Source organism: Mus caroli, chromosome 2 (genome assembly GCF_900094665.2).
Source record: "Mus caroli chromosome 2, CAROLI_EIJ_v1.1, whole genome shotgun sequence".
NCBI lineage: Eukaryota > Metazoa > Chordata > Mammalia > Rodentia > Muridae > Mus > Mus caroli.
In genome coordinates, this window is record NC_034571.1 from 3,151,446 (window position 1) to 3,175,359 (window position 23,914).

General features: G+C 42.9%; 1 protein-coding gene across 4 annotated transcripts in view; it reads left to right on the top strand.

The window, feature by feature from the left end:
- Usp6nl (USP6 N-terminal like) overlaps nucleotides 1-23,914 on the top strand; it is a 123,402-nt gene that overhangs the window by 38,224 nt on the left and 61,264 nt on the right. The gene's annotated exons all lie outside the window — the stretch shown is intronic.

A 23,914-nucleotide genomic window follows, 5' to 3' on the forward strand; every position in this document is an offset into this window, starting at 1 on the left:
CTCCTCTCCTCTTTAGACAGTGTGTGAGCGCCCTCAGAATGTCCATGGAGCCCCTCCTCTCCTCTTTAGACAGTGTGTGAGCGCCCTCAGAATGTGCATTTTACTTAGCACATAGGACGGGTTCAGTGTCTGCTTGTTGAATAGAAGAGCCATGTGGGTTTGAAAGGTAACCAGTATTTCTATTGATATCAAAAGTTACATATGTTCAAGTACTCTCTGAAGTGACAGGAACCCAAACCCATCCCACCATCTCTGATGGCATCTCCACATGTGCTCTAAGCGGATCTCTGCTTCTGTCCGTGTCTCAGTGGAGAGGGCCCAGCCAGATCATTTCTGGTTCCTGCCATTCACCTCCCGACAATACCATGACCTCAGCACCTTCTGGATGGCGCTTTCATACAGGATTCTGGTCCTGGCATCTCACTTCTTTAAATTTCCTCTGTGTTTTTGCTGATTGTTGTCAAACATTTGCCTGTGAATGGAACACAGGCACCATCAATATCAGAAATGTGTGCCACTTAATGTAGCAAGTGAGGTTTGGTTGTGGGTTATTGAATCCACGTGGGAAAGAAACCCATAAAACAGATTTGTAGACTGATGTTTGCCTATGGTGTATGACATGGCATATCAACTTATTAGTATAGCACTGTGTATGTAACAGTGTTGATAGCTGCCTTGAGCTCACATATAAACAGGCACAGCGTGTGTGCTACCGTACATTCTGTTGGGGGAGAGTAGATTACTGCAGGATTGCAAACACACACCGGATGAAGACCCTTGAACCTCAGAGACACTGAGGCACTGACTGTATCTGTGCTCTCCGGTTTTGTAAGGGCAGGCGGAGTAGAAAATAGTTGGGCACAGAGGAGCAGAGATTAGCTCCATTCGGAATGAATTTGAGTAGCTTTTTGAACACATGTCCACATCCTACCTTATAGCATGTATGTTTATAATGTCTTTTTTTAAGTACTGCTTTTTATTAAGCCGAGACTTTGAGTTTTGGTGAAAGTAAATTTGAAGAGAATGCAGTGATCCATGCGTGAGCTTGCCTGGTGTTTACTTCTCTTTAGTTTACGATCAGTGATGAGTACACATACAAGTAACAGATAATTGGTAAATGTAAGCAGGTGCCTAAGCACTGGGAGTGTTCAATTCTTAGCATTATTTTATGACTGAAACAGAGTGCCCAGAAGACATTATGAACATTCTCCAGAGAGTAATTTGGGTTGCAGTGAGTTATTTTATTTAGATTGGTGCTATGAATGAGTGTTTGTTTGTACCACTATCATAATATAATTTAAATGCCATTTAAATGTGCTGAAGCATCTTCATTCAAGTGGCTTGTTACCCTTTGCAAATGGGCTGCTGGAGCATGGCTCTCGCCCACGTGGCAGACACCAGATGCAGTGATTAATAAAGGTCGTGCTACGTAGTCACGGAAAGCTGCTCGTGACTATTACCTGTACACCTGCTGGTTTCATCTCTACAGCTCCCAGAAACATGAACCAGTTATGGATGCTGGGTCTTAAAAGTATGGCGTAGATCAGTGTAAAGGATTTCTTAAGAATGTTTGAATGCTCCTTAAACTTTTAAATAATTTTTGTGAAGGTCCTTATCTTTCTGAAACGTGCATAATCCACATTGTCAGTGAAGCAGTCTATTGGGGCAGTGGTTCTGGCAGTTCCCGCTTCTGCTGACCTCTCTCTCCGTGCTCTCATGTGTGCTGATTAACACAAGAAACCGGAAATGGGAGGTTGGAGTATGACTGAAGAAGTAAAGGCTACACACCTTCGTGTAGCCAATCCCTGTGCACTGAAGAGTTGTCTGTGGACTGGGAGAACTGGGTGCAGATTGGGTAGAGACAGCAGAGCCCTAGAGAAGAAGGGCACCTGGCTTTCACTGCCTGAGAGATGCTTGCTGTCCTGAGTATGAGCACAGAGTTGAGTGCTGGAATTGCATGTGGAAACAAGAGACCTAACGTCCAGTGAAGAGCTCAGGCTGTACAGGTTGCTGGACTCTGTAGGGCGGTTACAGAGGCTCTAAGTAGCCAATTCGTTCACATGCAGTCTTTGCCAGTGGTGGGCGAGCTGCCGTGTTTGCATCCTAGGTCTAAAAGTCCTCAGAAGAAAAAGGAAAAACAAGCAAACAAAACCATCTAGAGTGGGTGAGCCTTGTCTAAGGGAAGCAAGCGCTTTCTTAAACCACCACCACAGCGTGCAAAGGCGCTGCTAGGGAAACTGCCTGCGTGAGTGCAGGTGTGCGGGTACCACAGTGAGTGTGTGGAGATTAGAGGGTACTTGTTTAGGAGTTGGCGTCTTCCTTCCACCTTGCTTGGGCAGGACCTTTCTTGTGTTTGCAGTCCCCCGGGGTACTCCAGGCTAGCCAGTCCTTGAGTGTCTGGCCAGCTCTCCATCTCTCATCTTTCTGTGTTACTGCTGGGACAGCAGATGCGTCCCAGTGCATCTGGCTTTTTAAAAGGACTCTAGGGGTCAAACTCAAGTCATCAGACTTGCGCGGCAAGCACCTTTACACCTCAGCCGTCTCCCTTGCTCCTGGCAAACTTCTTTCTTTTAGTATTTATTTATTTCATCTGGATTCCGACTTCTAGTCTGTGGTTCAGCGTTGTAAAGAGGTAATATTCTTGTGTGTGTACAGCACCGCCTGAGTCCTTCCCTGAGTATGGTTTCAGTCACTCCACCTCTAGGAGAGATGTTTATGCCCTTCAGCACACCGCACAGTGAAGGGAAGTCAGGCAGATGGACAGACCTAGAGAAGGAAGTGTGGACTGCTTTGAGAAACTGAAAAGTCGTAAAGCAATGTAGATAGCGTGATTCTTCGCATGAATATGTTCATATGCTTGGTATACACGTGTGACTGTGATATGGCTGTATATCTGCTTGGAATGTACAGAGGAGAAGTTTTAAAAATACCTTTAATATTGGGGAGTAGGGTTGAGAAAGGAGGAAAGGAGAGGAGTGAGATTGTACTTTATTTTTAATTAAAAAAATTGAGATCAGAAATGGATTAAAATATTTCTCTCTTTCCTATCTTCCCTTCAAGCCCTCCCCTATAACCCTCCTCTTTGCTTTTCTTCTTAGATCTAATTGTTATTGCATGTGTATAACTATATAAATATACATGTATTTTCCCGACTATAGACTGTTCAGTCTGTCTAATGCTACCTATCTGGATGTTTTTAGGACCGACTGTTTGGCCCTAGACAACCAGCTGGTGTGCCCACCCCTGGGGAGGAACATCTTCGTTCCCAGCTTCCCTCGGGTGCCTGTGTTGTGTGCACGCTTGAGACCCCCCCCCCTCCCCCCGCTTTTCTCCGTCCAGCCCGCACATTCATGGATATCATTTCTGTTCAGCTCACGATCATGTTGGGCAGACTTTATGGGTGTGGCTTTCGGCACTGCTAGGAGGCACCGACTCACAGCACACTCCCTGATCCTTTAGCTTTACTGTCTTCCTCCCGCAACCACACCCCATCCCTGCGTCTTAGGCAAGGGAGTGTTTTGTAGCTGGATCCATTGGACTTGGACTCTGCAACTCTGCATATTGATTACTTGTGGTTTCAGAAGTGGTTTTCATCTGTTGCAAAGAGAAGTTTCTCTGACAGGTGTGCATGCACGCATGTGTGTGTGTGTGCGTGTATGTGTGTGTGTAGACTACACTTACCAGTGGGTATAAGGACAAATGTGTATATTTTGTCATCAGGGATTATGACAAATAATATATAAAACACACATGGGGAGTCTGTGTTTATAGGTGGAATACCTTCATCACTTGAACATTTTTGTTTGTTTTGTTGAGACATTGTTTCTCTGTGTGTAGCCCTGGCTGTCCTGGAGTTCACACTGTAGACCAGGCCGGCTTCACACTCACAGAGATCCCCCTGCCTCTGCCTCTTGAGCGTTGGGATTAAAGCGTGCGCCACTGCACCACATTACTTGAACTTTTAACTGCTTTTTTATCATCCCACTGCAAAGGAAATGTTCTTTTATTTTTTAATTAAATTGTGTTAACAGTTGAACTAAATATGTCATCTGGATAATTATAAAATATCTCCTAACATTAGGCAAAAATAAGTTACACCTAAATATAGCTACTGTACTTTGAACATTGACTAAAACAACAACAAAAACAACAAACAAGCAAACAAAACTTTTAAGGGATCAGTCCTCAGGTTGCCCTGCGTTGTAGCAGATACAGAGGCTGAGAGTTTAAACTATAGCTCAAGTGTGATACTTCCCTTGTCTAGGGTTAAATGTCTGACAGGGCGCATTTACAGCAAGTTGGCTGAGGTGAACCGTGCACTGATCCCTAGGAGCAAGGGTTGTTGGGGGACTGGGACTTGACTTTTTAGGTCCAGGGTAGAGGGGGTGGCATTGAGTGGTCCCAGGGCCAGACTGCCATGGATACTGTGACACGTTGAGATTTGTATTACAAGTGTCAGATACAGACATCCAGAAAACCACGAGGAGCAAGCTCACTGTCAGGGCGTGCCCCTAAATTTCTTTATCTGCAAATATTTTTTGCTTCAGTTTTGAGGGATTTTCTCAGAATTAATGAAATGTTAAATTGCTAGTAATTTTCTTTTAGTACTTTAAAGTTTTGTTTCACTGTCTTTTTTCATAGTTTTCTTTAAGAGTTCTCCTCCCCTATTGAAAGCATGTCTGGCCTTTTCTCTGGCTGCTTTTTAAGATTTCTTCTTGGCCCTTTAATTTGTGCAAGTTTTTCTCCCCAGGTGTCTGGAGTTTTTAATATTGATATAGTTGATATTTGTGTTGTCCTTTGAGGTTTCTGTTACTTCTTCAAAAACTGTATCTCTGCTTGTCTTCCTTTCCTGGGGTCTAACAATAAGTGTGCCGTATGTATGTATAAGTGTGCTGTGTGTATGTATGTATAAGTGTGTGTATGTATAAGTGTGCTGTGTGTATGTATGTATAAGTGTGTGTATGTATAAGTGTGCTGTGTATGCATGTATAAGTGTGTGTATGTATAAGTGTGCTGTGTATGTATAGGTGTGCTGTATGTATAAGTGCTGTATGTATGTATAAGTGGTGTGTGTATGTATGTATAAGTGTGCTGTGTATATGTATGTATATATGTATAAGTGTGCTGTTTCCTGAAGTCTCAAATATCGCCTGTACTCTTCTGTCCCTTTCCTTTCTCTTCTTATATATACAGTTTCACATCTGTCAAAAGAGTTGATCGTCTCTCCAGTTGCATCTAATTTGATGTCAAATTGAGTTTTTAATTTTAGTGATGGTACCAAATCTGGTTCTGATAACAAATCTCTTAGCTGGTGTAGGTCTTTCTTTCCCACACTTCCCTCTCCTTTTCTTCCCTTTCCTTTCCTTCCTCCTTCCTTGATCGACAGACATGGGTTTGTGCTCTTCTGCGGACAACGAGTGGATATAGCTGCACTCTCATAACTTTGGTTTTTTTGAGTGATTTATCTATTATTTCTGGTATTCTTGTCTGCATCGCATCTCCTTACGTCTCATACAAGGAAACATGGAAATTCATGTTAGTGAGAGAAATGATACCTAAGCTTTAGATCCGAGTGTTGGTTTTTACTGACAAGTTATATGGGACACACCTGCCATAATCTCCGAAAATTCTACTTGTCAATTATTGTATCTTTGTCTTGAAAAACAAAACTTTTCTTTGAATTCAATAAGTGTTTGAATTCTATGGCCAGAATATGGTTGTAGGTTTATATAATACTAAGAAAAATAAAAAAAATCCAAGGGATGACTGAAAGGAATTCAGAGAGTTACACGTGCAGGTATGAAGGGAAGGCGTTAAAATGGCACTGGCTTTGAGTCTAAAGCTTGGGGTGCTAACGCTGTGCTAGTGAGGGGGAGCAGCGCGTGTTTATGAATTGTCTGCAGTGATGCAAACTCTGTTAGCCCAGGCTTATTATTATCTAAGAGAACATGAGTTAACTTCGGCGAGCCTGTGGTTGCAGCTGGTTATACAGGATATAAAATCCCACAGACACTCTACATAGGCAGCACTGGACGGAATGCTCTTTAAACCACATTGTTGTTATACACGTGGCAAAACTATGGCCGTGCTGAGGTCAGTACTTGAGCACACAGCAGTAGCGTTGGCTTCTTCTGAAGAGAGTGAGGATCACATCACAGGTTATGGTAGTGTCTGCTTACAGTTTTGCCCTACACTCAAGGGTGACTCATCCTGAGTCACTTGTTTAAATTCACTGTCATTCAAAACTCTTTTTATTCCAGTTCCCTTTTTCCAGATTTTATTTCTCCACAGTGAATAGATTCATTGTACAAAGTCTGACTCTGCTGAACATAGATAGTCTTTGTTCCTTTTAATTGGCATATATATATAAATCTATCTATCTATCTGCCATGCTTGTCAGTACATTAGAAATCTTTACACACATGTCTTGCATTTTGCTGTTTAGTCACAGCAGGGAATGTAGTCTAGTCAGAGCTGGTAGTGTGTGAGAGCAGTGAGACGAGAGACTCCTGTACTGGAATGAGCGTGTAAGTGCTGCACTATTTACTTCAGTGGAGATGTGCATCCCTTACATAAGGACTGAACTAAATTTAATTGTAGCCAGTTAGCATCTATTCTAGGAAGTACAGCCGGGCCGATCCTATCTCAGTTTAGTAAAGTAATCATGCTGGCACAGCTATTTCAAAAACCATTTGATTAAATAAAGTTTCAGAAAGAAATGTGAACACTTCTCAGACTGATGAGATCTGAATTAAGATTGTGCGTGTATATATAGACTTAACATGGGGTGGTGTCGATATTCAGTGACTTTTGCTAGGCTGCTTACAGACATTTAACACATAGTTAATTGGCTAGGACTTGGCATCAGAGGGGCCAGAATTTGACCCTTAGGAGCCATGTTGGACCGCTAACCTCTCAAGTCTCACCTGTGTTGTCAGGATGTGACGAGTCACTCTGTAACCTAACAGTCGGGTGTCAGGGTCCTACTCCAGGCACTAGTCAGACTAGAGATAGCGTGGTGCCCAGGAGCAGTGAAAACAGTCAGGGACACAGCAGAGTGGTGGCGAGTCCAGGCTTATCTGTGAAGAGACCTGGCTGTCAGACAACAGCATGAAGAAGCTGCTGCTAGCTTGAGACTGGAGAAGTGATGGAGTTAGAAGTGAAGGAACCATAGGCGACTGGATCCCAGGCATGGAGGGGAAATCACCATATGGACCATCGCTTTAGTAAAACCTCAGGGAAGCAAATGGCCTCCAAAGTAAGTGGCTGAAGCAGGGCAGTGAAAACAGGGAAGGCGTGAACTGCACGCAGAGCTGACCCGAGATTACCTTTGTACTGTTCATCTTTATTAAATTCTGTGGCCTGTGTAACAGTCTAGAAGTGGCAGATTACAAGATAAAGTCTTGAAAATATGAAGTTCAGGTATAATAAAATGCTCAGTGAGTGTCAGGAGCTTTTTTTTTTTTTTTTCAGTTTGCTATAAAATGTATGTAAGTTTCTTCCATTTGAAGTACAACTTGATGAATTTTGATAATTTCATATAGTCACATAATCACTATCACTTCCTGATACAGAAAAATTTCATCAAGAATCCTAAACATTCCTGCTTTCTTGTGAGTGTAAGAATCCACTCTGACAGCCGTTGGCACCCACGGCTGCACATTCTGCCACTGTAATTTTGTGTTCTTGAGAATTTTCTCTGACTGGGCTTACACTCTGAGGTCCTTGGTTGGAAGCTGGTGTCAATCTACGCTATCAATACTTCTCTTCTTCTGTTGAGTAGCATTCCAAAGCTTGAGTCGGCCACGGCCTGCCTACCTGTTCACTGGCTAACACGGAGAGCCATTGCCCCTAGCTTTGGACTGTATGAGCAGTCGCACAATCTTTATAAATATGTATTTCCATTTCTTTGCGATAACTACTTGGCAACGAGGTGCTGGGAAGTGTGGCAGAGTTCACTGTTAACATCTCTGTTTCCTCTCTGTACCGTGGCTGGGTCACTCTGGACTTCAGTCCCACTGTCAGAGATGTGGGTGCTCATCACTCTGGCCATCACTGCTGCTGTCCCTCCTGTGACTTTATTTATGGACTGTCTCAGTGAAGTTTGACTTTGTTTCCCTCTGATGAGTGACTGATACTCTCCTTGTATATTTCTTGGCTGTTAATATAGCTTTTTTTGTGATGTGCTATTCAAATACAGTTTTGCCCATTAAAAAACACCAACCAGCCTGGTGCTTTTTAATATGTGGGTTGTAAGAATTTTTATATGTTCTGAGTGGTAATAAGCCTTTTATCAGATGTCATATGTCTCACACATATCTTCTTCTGGTCTTTGGTTTGCTTTTTATTTTCTTTATAGTATCCCTCACAGAATAGGAGTTTTAATATTTTAGAAAGATTTATTTATATATTATGTCTATGTGCATGCTTTGCACTGTGTGCCTGGTGCCCTTAAAGGACAGAAGAGGACAAAGAATCCTCTGGAACTAGAGTTACAGACAGTTGTCAGGCACTGTGTGGTTCCTGGGAACCCAAGCCAGGTCCTCTGCAAGAGCAGCGAGCACGCCTAGCCACAGAGTCCACGCCAGGCCCTCTGCAAGAGCAGCGAGCACGCCTAGCCACAGAGTTGTCTCTCCAGTCCGAGGGTTAAGTTCAAAGTTATTTATTTTTTGTCAAAAAATTTTATTACTATTTGTACTTATTTTGGCTAAAAGAAAAATTTGCCTACCTCATTGCCCTAAAGATAGAAGTTTGGTAATCTTTATTCTTATATATAGACCTGTGATCTACTGCAAGCTAATTTTTGCATGCCCTGAAAAGTAATGGCCAAGTTATTTTTTTCCTCATATAAATAACCTGTTTATTCCAGAACCATTTGTTTTAATGATTGTCATCTCTCCGATGAGTTATTTGTGACCTTTGAGTTGATTGTTATCATTTGTAGCTGTCTTTTGTTTCTCAGTAAGAACTGGAGCTTAGTTATCCATGTGCAGGTCATTTTGTATTCTCACTGTAAGTGTGTGCATTAGGAGGCTGTGGGACAGTGAAGGGAATTGCTTCTCAAGGACAATTGCATCTGCCGAGTTACTTATTAGTAGGTAAAAGGATGGCAATGGCAATGATCTGTATTTACAAGGGAGGAAAAGTGCCAGTAGTGCCAGTGCGTATCCTTAGGAAAGCACATTAGCATCATGTTAAGAGTCAGTGTTGGCTGGGTGCACTCATAGCTAGAAGAATCAGAAGAGAATCTGCAGTCAGTGCTTATTTTTGTGAGAAGGAACAATAAAGGAACATATACAAAATAAAGTGGCTTTGGGAGCTGAGTTTTGCATTTAATGGATGTTATTGAAGGTGGAAGAAAGTTTATGGCCATTAAGCAATGGAACAAGAAGGGCTAGGGAGGTAGCTCAGGGCTGGAGCTTAATCCTCAGAACCCACACAAAAGCCTGAGTGATGGTACTTACAATGCCAGCTCTGGGAGGTGGAGAGAAGCTGACCCCTGTGGCTTAGAAGGTTTGTAATTTCAAGGCCTGGTGAGAGACCCAAAGCTGGTAGGCTGCAAAAGTAACTCAGTGAGGGTGAGCCAAATGTGGCCAGGCCTGACAGCCTAGGTTTGCTCCCCAGACCTTACGTGGTAGGAGAGAACCAATTATCTTCTGACGTCTACACACAGACGGTGGCACAGTGTACCCTGTCCTCCAGACTCATATCCACATAATAAATAATAAATACCTTTTAACAAAGTTAAAAATGTTGTTAGAAGGCCTTATTATTCCTTTATTAAAAGAAAATGTTTATTAGGGGATTTTTCAGGCATAATAAACATGAACTAATGAAACATTTTTTTCTATTTTTCACACACACTTGATAGAGATAAAGTATGAATATGAAATTTAGATTTACACAGATCTTTACAGGGTAGAATCATGGACCATAATGGAAAAGCTTTAATTAAAAAATATTCCATATCAGGTTCTGTAGTGAGATGGAGAAGATTTTAATTGCGTCAGTGCTAATGTATATAATAATGACCCTGCCAACCAAGAACTGGAGAGCAAGGTGATGCTTGTAGATGCAGGAAAGGCTCAGTACTGATCTCACGTGAGCCTCCTCCTGGGTATCCCATGGAACTTGGGGAGTGAAGGAGAACTGAACTGAATGCTATGTGTTGAACAGTGTGAGGACAAACTGTCAGAGGTTTGTACTTATAGGGCTGCCATGTGAAAAAGCCTAATTTAGTTTTGGACTGAAAGGAAGACATTTCAACTAATAGCTGGAACATTCCAAGCTGGAATGGGCTGACCTGTGAGCTTGAGAGATAGATCTTCTAGGGACATCATTCATGTCGAGTTGAGCTTTACAGACTAGTCCTTTAAACTTAAAACAACAACAAACCAGACCAAAACCAAACTGAAACAACAAAACCCTTTTGCTTCCTTAGATGAGGCCATAGTCAATGTCATCAGGCAGTCATGGCCTTAAGACTTTGGTAGTAAGTACCTTGTGTTTACAGAGTACTTAAACTTTCAGATGCTTCCACGACTCTGACTACATGTGAGCTTCACAGGAATTTTATGAGCTGGGCAAGATTATTATTTTATAATTAATAGGTAGTTGTAGCTTAATGAGTGGATTCCAACTGTCTGTGTTCTGATCTTGCTATGTCACCTGCTGTGTGAGACATGGAAACTTGAGAGTGTGTTCTTTCCCTCATGTGTAACTTAATAATAATTGTGACTACAGTAGAGGGTTAGTTAATATGAGACAGAATGCTTGGAAATACGCATAGAGTGTTATAGCATGCTTCAAACACTACCTGGTGCACACTGGACAGTAACGGCTCACTCACCTGACATCTGTTTTTAAGCTGTGCCTTTCCCAGGCTGATATCAGTTTGCAGCAGGGAAGTTACTGAGAGTTTTGTTGAACTGGACAAAAGCTAAGTAAAAAATGGAGTAAAAAAATTGGAGATTAGTTTTCTGAAGTAGAAATGGTTTGGTAAATGAGCCAGTCAGACTGTTGTAAAACTCATGCCTTAGACTTCAGAAGAGCTGAAGTTAGCAAATGTTTGCTGATATTCATGCATTCCATACAGAATTCCACAGGAAAGCCCTTCTACAGCATGTTGTAGTAGAAGATAACCACACTTTCCAAAAGATTTATAGTGCTTGATAGCGTTTAAAGGAAAGAACTTCAGTTTCTGTTGGCATTCCTGTGTACTTGCCATGTGCAGACGTTGTGAACTTCTGATTTCAGGAGCAAGTGGGCCAGACTTCAGGCATGGCCTGTGAGAAACGTCACTGGCTGATGTTCATAATGTTGAAATGGCAAAGAGTGTTCACGCTGAAGTTTTGTTCCAATTTTAAATAAGCTCCTTTTCAATTAAGTTTTGCCCCACATGATTGTATTGTATGTTTTGAAAGTAGTCCTGTTGCTGTTTGTTTCTCCTTTTTTTTTTTTTCTTTTTCTTGAGACAGTGAGCCAAGTGTCCCACTGAACATGGGGATTGCTGATTTGGCTAGAATGGCCAAATAAGCTCCAGGGCTTCTCCTGGCCCAGAGAAGAGTCTGTTGTCCCCAACTTCTGCATGTATAGCAAGCCAAGCACCTTACTGCCTGAGCCACGGCTGTCTCCAGCCCTGCACTTCTAAACTCTTTGTATTTCTAAAGCCATGCTTTGTAACCCATGGCTGGAGGCTTCACAGTGCCCCTAGGGTCGGGGCTAGGGTCGCGCGCACGGTCATTGCTTTGCTCAGGAGACTGTTGTGCGCATGCGTTAGCAGCTCCCTGTACCCTCAGAGTCAGCACTGTTTGTGTTGTCATTTTGTTATGTTGATGACTTATTGTAGGTGCTGGAGAAATTTGATTTCATATAAAAATTTTGAAGCAAAATTCTGGGGAGATCGATGATTTATGACTTGTATAGATTGAATCTAGAGAGCTTATGCTATATTGCCTTATTAAATCAAATTACTCAGAGTGGCTGGGGAGACAGCTCGGAGCGTTCATTCTTTCTGTGGACTTGGGTTTGGTTCACAGCATGCACACAGCAGTGTGTAACTGTCTCTAACTTGAGTTTTCAGGGGATCTCTTGATGTCCTCAGGCATGCGGAGCATGGAGCATGGACATACATGTAAGCAAGACATTCATACACATGAAATAAATGTTTCTACTTTTTTTTAATTACTGAGGCTAATGCATTTTTTGTTTTGTTTAGTTTTTGTTGGTAATCCTCACCCCCATCCCCACCCCCACTGCCATCTCCACAGCTTTCTGTCCCGTGATAGTCAAGAAAAACAAAGCTACATTGGCAGGGACTAGCATAGCTAGGGATGAGGCTGACTTGCTAGGTCAGTGATTGGGTTTTCTAGTCACAGTGTCTCAGGAAAATACCCATTGATACATACTACCTTTAGGAGTTGCTGCACAGCTGGAATTGATAAATATAAAATCTTCAGATATCAAGGATGTGATGAGCACCAGAGACCTCATCTCTGTAGAGTCAGCAGAAGGAAGGGAAGTGGCAGAATTGAGGAAAACCAACAAGTAGAGAATGAGGGAAGCTGTTCAACTGAGGAGTGAGTTTAAGGCCAGGAAATGCCACGCAGAGCGACCGCCTACCCCCACGGCTGGAGCCATTTCTCTTGCCCATTCTTTCCAGGCATCGTCCTCAGGAGTCCAGGGCTCTGTCCTTCCCTACTGGTGTGGCTCTGCCTCCTCTGGCCACTGTGGGCAGGATTCCTCTCACTCATGGCCCAAGCACAAGGGTGGCATAAATGCATTGAATAATCGTACAACTAGATAAATTGTAGCTATTGTAAAAGTTATTTTTCAAAAATTGTCTCAGGATTAAAGTCCTGGCAACTTTATTCCCATCTTGCTGGTGCCCAACAAAAATTCCTCTGTCTCAGTGTGGTAAGTGGGCACAGGCATGTAAATAAATGTAGTTTTAAAAAGTCTTAAGATGGACAGTGGTGGCACACGCCTTTAATTCCATAACTTGGGAGGCAGAGGCAGGCAGATTTCTGAGTTCAAGGCCAGCCTGGTCTACCTAGTGAGTTCCAGGACAGCCAGGGCTACACAGAGAAACCCTGTCTCAAACAAATAAAATTAAAAAAAAAAAAAGTCTTAAAATGCCAAAATAAGGACTTGTTACATTGAAGATATAGTATTATGTACACTGTACAACAGTTCAGGCTTCTTACAGGAAGTTGTGAACTACTTATATGTAAGTTAAGAGTTTGTCCATGCCAACTCTAGTTTTACTTATGTGTTTGTGTAAGGGGATACATATGTATGAGAGTGTGCATGTTCATACCTGTGCATGTGGAAGCTATGGGTTAGCCTTGAGAGTATATTTCAGGAGCCATCCACCTTGTTTTTTGAGACAGTCTCACTGGAACTTAGGACCGAGGATCGATCTGCCTGCTACCCCTGTTCTAGCGCTGGGGTGAGCTGGGATGACTACAAGCACACGCCTGGCGCAGCTGCCTTTTTTATGTGGGTTTCATGCTTGGAGGACAATCACTTTACCAACTGAGCCGCAACTCTGCTCCTGCTCTACTTTTAAATTATTCATACTGATATTCAAAGTGATACCAAAGTTGGGTTTAAGCAGATGCTGTGTGAAGCAGCTGTGCCTTCACTGAGGCAGGGAGACAGTCAGTCAGCTCATGCCCTGCCCTGCCCTCAAGCTTTGTGGATGACATGAGTTTGCTTTAGGAAACTGTCTTTGTCAGGAAACACTAAAGTCTTTGTGCAATATTCACATACCATAATCTGCCAGTGGTGGATATGTTAAAATACTGCCTTTAAAGTTTGATCTTTAGAATTAATTTTTTGCTCCAAAGAGTGTATGTGCTATATAAATATATAAAAGAGATTGGAAAGAATTGAACAAAATTACTGTAGAACTGACTTCTGTTAACTGGAGTATAAATTAGAGACAGGATATTGGGTACAAAAGCCCTTTGTGGGCGCTTGCTTTTTCCTGCCCATCAACTTGCAGTTGGAAGCTAGTAAGATATTTTTTAAAAATAAAGCTTTATTGTCCTTAGTGGTACATGCAGTAATGCCAAGCTATTTCCGTTGAACTCTTGGAGAAACTTGCACACTTGTTTATAATAAGCAGCTTCCACAAGAGTCCACTTTGTATCCTTAAAACACGTTAGCACTTTATAATGATTCCCGTGAAGGGAAACCACTTCAGCACCATGCACCTTAGAGTGTAGCGAGTCCGCATGCTGAGGAATCACCACAGCGTCCTCTCTTACGCGGGGAGGAGAGTTGCTTGTAGAAACACAACCAGAGCATGTTGCTTTGAGACTGTGGAAATCCACCAGTCCACTTCCTGGTTCCTGGTTCCTGGGCACTGTTTTTGTGGTGGCATATCCTTTATTTACTGGGATGTGTTCTCATGTCTCTACCTTCTGTGGTGTGTGCCGTGATACACATGTTGAGCTTGGGGCGCCACACTAACATAGTGTAAGACAGGTAACTTCACCTCCAAGTCTCACTTTCTCATTTGAGTTGAGAGTTGAGAGTTTCTGCTGGAGCATGTGGGGCTGTGGCCTGAGCACGGTGGAGCTGTGTCATCTGACAGCTAGTGAGGGAGGCCCAGCTGACGTGGGAGCTGACCGGAGAAGCTGCTCTTCACCAGGCCTTGCTCGCTCTGCAGCTTTGTTTACCCTCCTCTGTCTCCTGGACGCAAGTGTATTTCCTTGGCTCTTGCCCTTATTTAATGTTGAGCTAATGCTGACAAGTTTTCTTGACAAACCATGGTTTGATTGCTTCTCATTTTGCTTATTCATAGAGCATGTGACAGGCTTAGAAAAGCTTGCAGCCTCATTTCTTTGGTCTCAGTGTTACTCTGCAGCTTAAAAGCTAGCTGTAAGATCTCTGCAGGTTAATTAATCTAATAATGTTCCTGTCTGTTTAATGACCAGTAATGATACCTACTTCATGCTTCTGATGTGAGGAGATTAGACTATACAGAATAATTAATGCTAGCTGATATTTGTGAGGCTGGCCTTTCATTGCTAACCTACTTTATCTGGTCTCCTGATGAGTGACCAGCACATTTGTATATCACTTTTGGTCCTTGTAATGTGAAGGAGATCTAACTTAGTATACAAGCCACCAAACTCAACAACTTCATTAGCATAATAGTAGCAATGGAATGTAAGTAATACCGTTGCATAATAAACACACATGTACATATTGAAATGCTTATGTATAATGTTGTTTAGAATTATTGAGTGAATTGAATTTAAAACTGCTATGTGTTGTGAGAATTTTGAGATACCATTCTTGAGTTTAGGGGACTTTAGAGTTTATTTTTATTCTGTGTTTATGTATGTTTTGATTGCACATATGCAAGTGCAAACGTGTTTGCCATGCCCCTGAGGCCAGAAGAAGGCATTGGACTTCCTGGAAATTGGAGTTAGACAGTTGTGAGTGAGTGGGTGCTGGAAGCAGAAGCCTGGTCCCCTGACTGAGCAGACAGTGCCCTCAACTGCTGAGTCATCTTTCCATTCTCTAGGGCACCTTCGATCCACTCTTATGCTCTAGTGTTGGGGATTGGTTTGATGCTTTGATTTAATCAGGAGTCTTCATGTCTAAATCTGAAGCTCTCTCTCCTCAATTGGTTTTTGTTTGATCAATAAAGATGCCAGTGGCTAATGGCTGAGCAAAGGGAGATGGAGCAGGACCTTTAGATTTGCGCAGACTAGGAACCAGGAAGAAGGGAGATGAGAAATGCCATGATTCAGAGGAGAAGGATGGGATGGAGGAGCTGCAGGAGAGAAAGCCCGCCAGCCATGTGAGAATTCGGGTGGGTGGCCACTGGCCACTTCTCTGGTTGGGCCTGGGGTAGCAGGAGAAGGATTAGGAACACCCAGCCTTTGAGGTAGCCAAGGCATTTTAAAATGCCTGGTGTGTGTGTGTGTGTGTGTGTGTGTGTGTGTGTCTTCCATTCTTGAATTCAGATAGCTCCTGGGTGGGTTCGTGTGTGCGATTCACCAGGAGCCAAAGTGGTATAGGCCAAACTCACCGCTGCACTCCAGTTTGAACAAGGGACCAATACTTATACACTTCAAAGCATGGCAGTACAGTTCTCTCTTCATAGTTAGCTGGCACTAGGCAGTTTGTTTCAGTTTTGGTGTGGTTTGGCTTTTACATACCATTTTTAAAAGAATAGAAAAATACAATATTTGGTTGGAAGTAAGTTTTCTGAGCCATCTGAAATGACTTCCTATTGGAGTAAGCAGCCTGCGAATCACCTCACGATCCTTGTGTCTCTAGCTGTAGCCCGGCCTGTAGTCATGACTTAGACCAGCAAGGCTAGATTGTGAGCCTTGGCTCACACAGCACCAGCCACGCCCTGCAAACAAACCCTACCCCAGCTGCCTTACTCTTTGTTAACCCTTAGAGGATCATTGGGTTGACGATCCCATACATGTTTGTTTTCTGAATGTCCTAGCTGTAGGGAGGAGTTAGTGGAGTATCTTCCTGTAATTGTGGAAATTAATTGTAAAGGTAGTTAATTCACTGTCAGTCAAGAGCATAGCAGTTTAGGAATGGTTACTTTGTACATTAGGTCAGTTTTGCAACTTTTTGTTATCTTTTGTGTTTATCCTTAAACCTATAACTTTAAAAAAAATTAGAAAGGCATATAGTTGCTGTCCCAAAGAATAATATTTGTAAATTGTTCTTGCTGTCTTTAAAACACCAGTAATCCCCTTTTGGCATAAATGACTGACACTTTGGTGAGATTAGAAGGCTACTGGGATCTAGAATACAACTGTAAAGACTGATAGGTGAGAAGGCTAGGCAGGAGAGGACATTTCTGTCACCCTAGCATTCGGGAACCGAGGCAGGAAGATTGAGTTTCAGATTTGTTTCTAAGGAAAGTATTATTGGAGTATCTGTAATAAGATTGCGTGGCATACATGAGCAAATGTGAGATGCTTACAAACATGACATTGAAGCGGACAGCCTGGATTTCAGTCCTGCACTGTAGCTTAATTCCAGTATGACCTGAATTGTTTAATCTGGCCACATCAGGCTCCTCGTGTGAAAGGTAGACCTCATCATAAGCCTCCTAGAGCGGCTGTTGTGGGGAGTGAGCTCATGTGTGCTAAATGCCTACCTACCACAGCATCCTTCTGGTAGTAATATCTCAGTAAACAGCTGCGCAACAGCCACAAAGAAGGCGTTGTTGCAGACTATTCTTGCACCATCTATTAGACTGTTGTCCTGCTGGAAAAGCAGTTAAGGTATAATTTGTCAGCAGCAGTAGGCGAGGCAAAGGGAGTAAAGTGATTCACCCCTTGTCTTGGGTGTAGGTATCATAAACGCCTTATGTTTCAATCAGGAAGAATGGTGTTTAAATATTATTACATCACTGTTTCCTTTTTCTCTGTGAGTCACTGTATGAAGTGGGGGAGTTACTAGTCTGATTTTAAGGCTTCTGGAGTCAGTTGTGATTCAGTTTTGTCATAATAAGTAAGGCAGAGGACATCCTCCATTGGTTGATTGAAGACATGGCATTGGGTTTGCAAAAGGCTCCTTCCTTTGACTTCTCTTAGATGAAATTACCCACTGGGTGACTAAACACCAGGCACTCCAAGCCTTCCTATGGGGCAGGTACCTTAGCAAGGGAGGAGGGCAGACCATAGAGAGCAGGTGCTTAGAGACAGAGGTAAGGAGAAGGCAGCCAGCCTTGCTCTGATGATTTAGCCCCTCCTCTTTAAACATCCTTTTCCCTGGATGGTGGAGAGAGGGCAGTGTGGGGGAAGGTTCCACGTGTCGCCCTAGCTGAAGACTTTCAGCTGGACCTGAAGGATGATGGGAACTCTGGAGATCGCCTAGCCTCGTGATAGAGAAAGTGAGACTGAGAAGTCCTGTGTGGGAGCAAGCCAGGAGAGGAGGCATGGAGGAAGTAGGTGGAGCATAAATCAGCGCACAGGCGCAGGCACCTGTCTTTCCCAGGTGTGCTGCTTACCTTGTGAAGGGCGTGTGAATAACCAGAAGTATACTTTAAAGAAACAGATGTGTCTAAACTTTAGATACAATAAAAATGTAAGTGTCAGCTACAAGCAGAATTTTCATATTGAGTAAATATGTAAGAAAAAGCAGAAATACACATTTGGTAGTGGAAAAATCTATCTGAGACATGATAGATTTCAGAGTCCAGCATGGAGGGAGGCCAGCTGCCTTTCCTTCATGGACATAGTAGTTAGTAGAAGAGACATGTAAGCGAATGCCAGTAAAATTCTGTAGTTACCAAATATAGAAATCTGGAGGTCAAAAGCACCAGCCAGTTATCTTTAAGTTATCAGGCAATGCAAAGTAGAGTAGCCCATAGTTGAAGTTTTGATTTATTTTGAGTGGGAGAAAAAGATTTTCTCTTATAATGTGAGTCCTTGTCAGCATTTGTTTTTTAGGACTTTAAGAAATGATTTTGAATACAGTGGTAACACATTTACTGATAATTAAAAGATAATATTAAAGCACTTAGGCTTATTTCTTTGGTATGTTTTTATTGTATGAGCTATTGCATATTAACCTAGGGGGATGTGGAATCTGTACGGAAACATGGAGCTGTTTGGCGAGGACGCCTGATTGCTTTGGAGGACTAGGGTTTATGGCACGGGACCTTTCAGATATCCAGTCTTCCCTGGCTTTCTTACCTCTCCCATGGTTACTTGTCCGATTTTTATAATTCCAACTTTGATTAGGATCTTTTGTTGTTGTTCCAAAGTGAGCATAAGAGAGAGGGTGGAAAGCCAAGCAAGCGACTTTTAAAGACTAACTAACGTATGAGCTGAGGAAGAAGGAAGAAGAGTGTCTCCTGAGGCTGCACAGTTCTTGGAGACATTTGTGTAATGTGTAGCTGACAGTCCAGACATGGAGGAGGTGGGACTGCACTGGCGAGTGATCTAATGGGAGTGGGAGGGTGTATGTGGGGGGCGTGGAGGTTGGCACAGGAGGACCCTGGCCCAGAGCTTCTTATAGGACTCCTGCTGGTGCCCTTGCTGGAGGTAGACCTGGATGCTGTTTCAGAGTGAGCCAGCCCAGGCAGCACTGAGCCACCAGGCAGTTGGTGATCCCAGGGGTCCTTTTTGTCTTGATTTCTTTACAGTTGTACTTTGAATGTAGTCTGTTCTACTTGAGCATTCCAGCTGGCAAAATACGTGTTGACATTTTGAACACTGGGTGACTACACTAAAGTCTTAGCATGTAAACAACGCAGTCCTACCTCCCCATCTTCCATGTTGGCAGCTTAGCCACCATGGTGGCGCAGTGTGCAGCATGGACGTTAGTAGACAAAATGAACCTCAGCTCACTGCCTCTGCCTCTTCCTGCCAGCCACTAAGCCCATACATAGGTCCTTCCGCCTGCAGGCTTGTAGAGACACACTAGCACCACCTCGTACTGGCGGGTAGAGAGAGCCAAGGGCAGCGTCTTTTAAAGGATGCCTATGGTTTATTTGTACAGAAAAGAGAACATAAAAATGTACGAGGTACTGGGTTTGACTCAGCACTGAAGATCTCTCACTGCTCTTCCAGAAGACCCATAGCACCCACAAGCAACTCCAGCTCTCGGGGACCTGACATCATATTTGGCCTCTGTGGACATGTATTTGTTTACACAAACACACACATATAAAATAATAATAAGATATGTATGTGTATAAAACATGCATATTTTTGTATACTATGAGAAATTTTAGTTAATTTAAATTGCTTGTACAAAGGAGACTTCAGTTTGTAGTGAGTTTTGTATGTGTGCATGTCAAGGTTTATTTTGGATGCTGAAAATGTATTCTGAATATTAATAGGCAATACAGTTTTGTGTAATCACAATAATGGCGTCTTAGATACTATGGTAAAGTATGTAGAGGAAATATCCTAATTTTGTGGGTGTCAAGGCCACATGAGTTAGTCTTCTCGTGTACCATTAAGGTTCACGCCATGCTCCCTTTGTATCTTACTTCATATACGGGCTGTAGCTTTTGTACTGTTTACCTGTTTGGAGGGTTCTAGCAGTCTGCCACTCTCTTGTGACAACATCGCACGGATGGTCGGTGCCCTTGAGATTACTTGGATGGGATGAGCGCTGAGAGCATCTTGTAGTCCCCATCCCAATGCAGAGGGGCTGCTCTCTGGGCAGCTGTGTATTTGACACGGGGAAATGTCCTTTGCCTCTTGTGATTTCTTGGATCCTGTGTTTCCTTCTGTTTTGACTCTGTAGAAAGAAAATTATTCTATACTTGTTTTTAAAAATAAGCAATAGTTTATTTAGGGCTATTAAAATTAGTGCCAAGATTATCGCTATGGCCAAGAGAATTTAGATCAAGCTCAATTCTAAATATAATGAGGATTTATACTAATGAGCCACGGGGGTGGGGCTATGTCAGTGTCTAGAAAATGACCAGGAGACAAATATAACAGGATTCTTGCTGAAGGCAGGCCAGGATGATCAGCTATGTGGGTGAGAGATTTGCACCAAACTGAGTTTGCATGATTCTTCCTACAACTAGGCCAGAGAGCCTGAGACTAGGGCCAAAGTTCAGGGCTTCGTGGAAGAGGAAGTTAAGTCTTGACTATTGTTTAATATATAGTTTGACTATATATTAAAAACGAGAGGCTGCCAGTGCCTTTTGTTATTTTGTGTTGTCTTTCTGTAGTGTATTCTCAAATTGCTGGTCAGAGAAGCATATAGACGTAGCAAACTTTGAATTCTTCTATATTTATGTTGTTGAAGCAAGAAAAAATTGCCACATGACTTTTTAAAAAAATGCAGATTTATTCTCTTACAGTTCTAGAAGTGAGAAGCCTGAAATACATTAGCTGGGTCAGTAAGGTTGCCTCCTTCTGGAGTCACCAAAGGAGAATATGTGTCCTTTCAGCTCTGTCTTTGTGGCTGTTCTCTAGCCTCTTGCTTCCAACCACTCTGGCTGGTTGTTCTTCTACTATTCAGGATTTTTGTGATGGAATTGGGCCCACCTATCCATTTCTGATGTCTCTCCTCATGATCCCTGCCAATCACAAGTGTGACCCTTGGCGCTATGTGCTGACTTCACAGGACATAGGATTAGGCTGTGTCTTAGTTAGGGTTTTACTGCTGTGAACAGACACCATGACTAAGGCAAGTCTTTTAAAAAAACAACATTTAATTGGGGCTGGCTTACAGGTTCAGAGGTTCAGTCCATTATCATCAAGGTGGAGCATGGCAGTAACCAGGCAGGCATGGCGCAAACAGAGCTGAGAGTTCTACATCTTCATCCAAAGGCTGCTAGCGGAAGACTGACTTCCAGGCAACTGGGGTGAGAGACTTAAGCCCACATCCACAGTGATACACCTACTCCATCAGGTCACACCTATTCCATCAAGGCCACACCCCCAGACGGTGCCACTCCCTGGTCCAAGAATAGACAAACCATCACAGGCTGTGAACATCACAGTAGTTTGGTGGGAAAACATTCTTCAATGTATCTCAGCTTGTTACTTTTTAATATCTAAAAGCATATTTATTTTTTCTCATTTGTGGCATAAAATTCCAAGTTTGTGACAGTTTTTCTTAGGACTTTGAAAAGTGTGTCTCGTTATCTTGTAGCTGATGAGAAGTGTGGCCGCAGTCTGATTCCTTCCTTAGGGTGCGATCTGACCTCTTCCCCATTTCCCTCCTGTGCTTCTCAGAGCTTCTGTTGTTAGATATTATCCCTGCCCCCAGTGCAGCAGAAACTTGGCTGGCCAGTTCAGTGATTTACTGTTTCTAGACACACAAAAGGTAACAGGGCTGGTGATTTATTCAAAATGCTTTCCAAATTATAGGTTCTTGCCTATTTAAATAAGAGATAATAATAAGGAAAAGCAGATAAAAGAATAACGTTTTTATTCCAAGTATATGGTTTATTAAAATTTTTGAAATGTGGACTAGCAAGATGACTCAGTGGTTTATCCAGGTCCAGCTGGGTAGCCTGAGAACGCACCCACATCATGGAAGAGGAGAAGCAGCGCTTACGCATCGCCCTCTGGCCGTCACGCTGGGGCGGCCACGGTGGACATGCTTCCCTTCTCCCCAGCAAGTATAATAAACTTCTCCTTCTAAAGTGCCCGGTCACTGCCTTACCATGGGTTTATAGTGTGAATCAAGACCTGGCATTTTGCCGGGCGTGGTGGCGCACGCCTTTAATCCCAGCACTTGGGAGGCAGAGGCAGGCGGATTTCTGAGTTCGAGGCCAGCCTGGTCTACAAAGTGAGTGCCAGGACAGCCAGGACTACACAGGGAAACCCTGTCTCGAAAAACCAAAAAAAAAAAAAAAAAAAAAAAAGACCTGGCATTTTAATTAATTAAAAAATTAATTAAAAAATTAAAATTTATGCTAAAACATAAAATAGACTTGAAAAGTATTTCTCTTAGATTTAATTTGTGTGTGTGCTTGTGTGCTCCATGACAACTCTTTTTTTTTTAATTTTTAAAATTTGTTTTTTGTTTTTTAAAATTAATTTATTTTATTAAGTATTTTCTTCATTTACATTTCAAATGCTAACCCAAAAGTCCCCCATGTCCCCCCCCCACCACTCCCCTACCCACTCACTCCTACTTCTTGGCCCTGGCGTTCCCCTGTACTGGGGGATATAAGGTTTGTAATACCAAGGGGCCTCTCTTCCCAATGATGGACGACTAGGCCATCTTCTGATTGATATGCAGCTAGAGTCAAGAGCTCCGGGGTACTGGTTAGTTCATATTGTTGTTCCACCTATAGGGTTGCAGTTCCCTTTAGCTCCATGGGTATTTTCTCTAGCTTCTCCATTGGGGGCCCTGTGATCCATCCAATAGCTGACTATGAGCATCCACTTCTGTGTTTGCCAGGCCCCAGCATAGTCTCACAAGAGACAGCTATATCTGGGTCCTTTCAGCAAAATCTTGCTGGTGTATGCAATGGTGTCAGCGTTTGGAGGCTGATTATGGGATGGATCCCCGGGTGTGGCAGTCTCTAGATGGTGCATCCTTTCGTCTCAGCTCCAAACTTTGTCTCTGTAATTCCTTCCATGGGTGTTTTGCTCCCAATTCTAAGAAGGGGCAAAGTGTCCACACTTTGGTCTTCGTTCTTCTTGAGTTTCATGTGTTTTGCAAATTGTATTTTGTATCTTGGGTGTTCTAAGTTTCTGGGCTGTCAGTGAATACATATCATGTGAGTTCTTTTGTGATTGGGTCCATGGCAACTCTTGTTGGAAGTCCCAAGAATGTGGCTGGTTTGGCCTCTGAGAGTGGCATGTGAGGTCACTTGTATAAAGCCCCTGTCTGCTGTGAGGTGGAATGCTGAGTGTAGGCTGCTGTGGCTCCTAGCTGGGATTCAGCCTGAAAGACATATTTTTCTCTCAACAAATATCATCTTTGTTTGAGTATTCACAGTGCAAGTATCCACAGTGAGGTCTTCTTCCATTTGGAAAGAGAAAGACTGCGTCTCAAAGCTTCTTGTCTTGTGCTGGTTTCACAGTTTAAGCAGAGCCGCGCCACGCCGTCTTTTGTTTCTGTAAGCTGCAGAATGTCTGAGGTACCACCTAACGCTCTCACAGTAATGAGACCTTGAGTAGATAGTGTTCTATGAGGACTGAGACCGCTGTCACCTTGCAAGGCCAGCCTGATTATCTAGCCCAGGGTAACGTGCTTTATTTAAAATTGATACTGCTTTTCTAGTCTTCCTGCATACCTGTCTAAGTATTCACAAGGAAAGGCAGTCTGCTCTCAGTGGGTTATGGGAGTGAATTGGAAATTTAGAAATGTTGTAATGCGTGTTTTTAAAGAATTTAGTTCAAATAGATACTTATTCTTAAAAGTTTGGGGAGGGCCGGGTGCTGGTGGCGCACGCCTTTAATCCCGGCACTTGGGAGGCAGAGGCAGG